The 4,125-nt window shown below is 38.3% G+C and overlaps 1 pseudogene; it reads left to right on the forward strand.

The window, feature by feature from the left end:
* The first annotated feature begins 2,099 nt into the window (after window positions 1–2,099).
* On the forward strand, window positions 2,100–2,724 carry LOC150005189 (large ribosomal subunit protein eL15 pseudogene; annotated as a pseudogene).
* The last annotated feature ends 1,401 nt before the right edge of the window (window positions 2,725–4,125 follow it).

Consider the following 4,125-nt stretch of genomic DNA (forward strand, 5'->3'; position numbering starts at 1 on the left):
GGGCTTAAATAACTTCCCCAAGACCATCTGGTTAGTAAAGTAGGCCTAGGGTTAGGCCCAGGTTTATGCTTTTCTTCCTCTAAGGGATTTGGGGCATTTTAAATGTTGGAAACCCATGAGGATTCTTAGAAAGAGGGCAGAAAACCAATATATCATAAGGGTTGAATAAATACAAGCGTTGACATACATATACATTCACATACACATTTTGAGGTAGATTATTATTCTTTTTACATAGAGAGCCTATGTAACTCTGTGAACCACACTTGTAGCAAGTAGTTGATTTGAAATGTGCTGGTTTCTAGAGTCTATCCTCTGCTCATCATACCATTTGGTTCTTCCTCTCAGTCCAAGAAAATAGAGAGGAGGATGAGTGCTCATTCAGTTATAATTGCAGAAAAACATGTTACTAAACTTCAACACCTGCCCTCCTATGTGTCAATACCATGTTGTCAGGAGGGAAAGAATGAGTTATTAGTATAAAGAAAAGCTCACTGTCCTGTGGAAGTTGGACCTTGCAACCAGATCTATAGATACCTTCAAAAGGACTGCAGATATAGCGAATTATCATGGATGGCACCTTGTTTCTTAAATCACATAATTTGTTCTGGACCTATTGTTTGCAAGCTGTGAAGTCTTAGGAAATAGAAACAACACTGAAATGATAAGCATGAGAAGCTCTTTGTAAATTGCACAGCCTGATTTAAATTTAAAATATTTATTTATCATGATTGTTCATCAGGCTGCCAACATGTTGTCTTGGTTCCATTACTTAGGATGCTACTGATTGGTCTCTTAACAGAATCAGTACTAAAATGTAAATTATTTGAGCTTAAAAAGATTTTTAAATGTTGTCATAAAAAATCAGTCTGGAAGGGATGATAGCAATTATAGAGTTCAGAGGCTTAATTTTGAAGAAGCTGGAAATTAAAGCCACCAAAATAAAGTGTCTTTCCAGAGTTTATTCTGTGATATAAATTATCTTCGATTTCTAGCTGAGAGAGGATTCCATTGTTAGACTTGTCAAAGTTATTCTCTGTCAAACAAACTGACGAAAATTGAACAGAACACAACAGACATGTCTCTTTTCTTGAACCTCACCTTTTGGAATTCAACATTTAACTACAAATACATGTAAGTCTAGCTTAATTGCCTTTGTTTTCGGTTTCATATTGTCACTAGAGACTTGAGACTCATTGAGATCATGAGGAAGCCAAGTATTTGAAACTCTGTATTATATGATATTATGTGTAACTTTGTATAAAAATAAGATTTAAAAAATAACCTGAATATCAGAAGTGATGAAAATGGGCCCTTGGTTTAAAGGTGGCTTATTTCAATAACCATGTGTCTGCACTTCTAGTCGAAGCTGAGATGGGGGAACTGCATTTTGAACCCTGATTACTTAGTTCTGCCTCAGCTTATTTTTCCTATAATTTATGAGGGTCAAAGTGACATCAACTTTTCCTATAACATTGATTTTGTCAAATGTGTACCCCAGGTTAATTAGGAAAACTCTTTAGGAAAATAAGAAATAGTTCTGTACAAATTAGCTCAAAATACTCAGAGTGAAAACGAAATGACTGGTGTAATACTGTTACCTTTGAGGACAGATGAGCATTTTCTGCAGGCTCTGGGAATGTCTTTAAGTGATTTTTTCCCACAAGACATACACAGAATAAAACAATGCAGGTTTAAGTGAGAAAAAGAAACTTCTTGAAAGTTTATAACTTAAATGTAAAGGCCTTTAGAAAACCAATCAAAGGACCTTGGCTGGGTGGCTCAGTTGATTGGAACATCAATCCCTGCACCAAAAGGTTGGTGTGATTCCCAGTCAGGGCACATACCTAGGTTGTGGGTTCAACCCCCACTTGGGGCATGTAGGGAAGGCAACCCATGGATGTTTCTCTCTCTCTCTCTCTCTCTCTCTCTCTCTCTCTCTCTCTCTCTCTCTCTCTCCCTCTCCCTTCTTCTCTTTCTAAAGTAAATAAATATATCCTTGGGTGAGGATTTTTTTTTAAAAGAAAGAAAAAAGAAAACCCACCAGAAGGAGCAAGTCTTTTCCTTTCCATTTGGGCACAGCCCTCAGGTAAGCCAAGATGGGCGCTTACAAGTACACCCAGGGACTATGGAGGAAGAAGCCGTCCGGTGTGATGCGCTTCCATCTCAGGGGTGCTGCTGGCAGTACCGCCCCACCAGGCCTGATAAAGTGCATAGGCTGGGATAGAAGGCCAAGCAAGAGCAAGGTTATATTATAAATGATTTGCGTGCACTGTTGCGGTAGCTGCAAATACCCTGTTCCTAAGGGTGCGACCCACGGCAAGCTTTTCCATCGTGGTATTAACCAGCCTTGTCTGTTGCCGAGGAGCGAGCTGGGCGCCACTGCGGGGCTCTGAGAGTCCTGAATTCTTACTGGGTCGGTGAAGATTCCACATACAAATTCTTTGAGGTCATCCTCATTGATCCATTCCATAAGGCTATCAGAAGGAATCCTGACACCCAGCGGATCACCAAACCGGTCCACAAGCACAGGGAGATGCGAGGGCTGACATCTGCCGGCCGCAAGAGCCGTGGCCTTGGGAAGGGCCACAAGTTCCACCACACCATCGGTGGGTCTCACCGTGCAGCTTGGAGAAGGCGCAATACTCTCCAGCTCCATCGTTACCGCTAATCTGAGGGATGTTTGTAAAATTCTTTCCTAATAAACAATTTAGGACTGTAAAAAAAAAATGTAGCAGAGATATGAGTTAAGAGGTTAAATAATAGATTTGAAAAGAATTGAGAAAGAAAGAAAAAATGAGAATTACTACTAGATATTTTGTCCTCTTCAATGGACAAGCAGTGTTCTCTGTTTCTCGAAACCACTCTTCCTGTACTTCTGGAAGGACAGACTTTTACATATAAAATCCAACAAGAGCTGATTCATTCATCTGGGAATTTTAGATTTAAAAAAGCACACCCTATTCCCTTCTCCCAAAAAAGAACTGAAGAAAATAAACAGAAATAAACAAAAATTGAAACCCACCAAAAAAACTTTTTTTACAGCTACTGATATTTATTGGTACTTTCCTTCTATTGTCATGGGAGACAAATAACTTTCTCATTTACAGAATCTTATGAATTTTGTTGACTGCCTAATGCTTCAGCAACACCACGTCTATAAGTGTTCCCAAGTCTCAAGCTCCTTTTTAAGAAAAAAAGTTTTTCTCAGTTTTTATATCTCCCATATTCTCATATATTCCCCCATATCTTCCAGATTCCACAGTCCATTTACCATACACCCCACAATCCTTAATAGCAAAAGCAATAGAGAAGGCTTTAATTTTGTTTTGTTTTGTTGCGGGGATGATTCTTAACTTAAATATTCTGAAGTCATAATCTCTCAGCATCCAGACTCCCAAGTATTCTAAAATGTAATACTTTAAAGATCCCCAATTAACTAAATTTAATATAACAAATAATGGAATCACATATTCCAATGAGAGGATTATAAGAAAGGGTGTGAGGTGAATGAGACAGAAATATTCCAAAATAATTTTCTAAGAACAATAGAGATCCACCATATAAATTCCAGACCATTTAGCAAGGCAGGTTTCTGCTTGAAATCTAGAGAATGAGGGAGAGGAATAAATTTGAAAACATTTTCTTTTTAGTTCCATTGTCTGCTTCTATATAGTTAACACTGAATCTAAGATATTAATATATGATTATTATAAGAGATGTTGATTACATTACTTTAGGAATTATTTTTATTCTAGCCCAATACATCCTAGGGTCTCTCTTTGCTCCACTCTCTCCTTATGAGGAATAAGAAAGATTGGGGGGTGACAATATTTGGGCTTTCTTCATCCTCCTAAGAATTGCTTGCTTTTGTAAGTGGTTCCATGTTTAAAGCCACACAAAGGATTTCAGTGACTTTTCATATGAGCAGACTCCAAGTACACTTCTTGTTCAAGTTACCAAAATTGCCTGGATTTCTACTGCTCTGTCTCAGAGGCTTGTTTCTCCAGGGGAGGCCATGGCCAATGTGTATGAGATCAGTTACGGCATTTCTATAAATGATTCTCAGCCTGCTTTGTACCCAGCATGGGTTCCAAATGTAAGAAAAATGAAAGTTGAAGTGAT

This window comes from Furipterus horrens, unplaced genomic scaffold, assembly GCF_987537825.1.
Source record: "Furipterus horrens unplaced genomic scaffold, mFurHor1.1.pri manual_scaffold_7, whole genome shotgun sequence".
Taxonomy (NCBI): Eukaryota; Metazoa; Chordata; class Mammalia; order Chiroptera; family Furipteridae; genus Furipterus; species Furipterus horrens.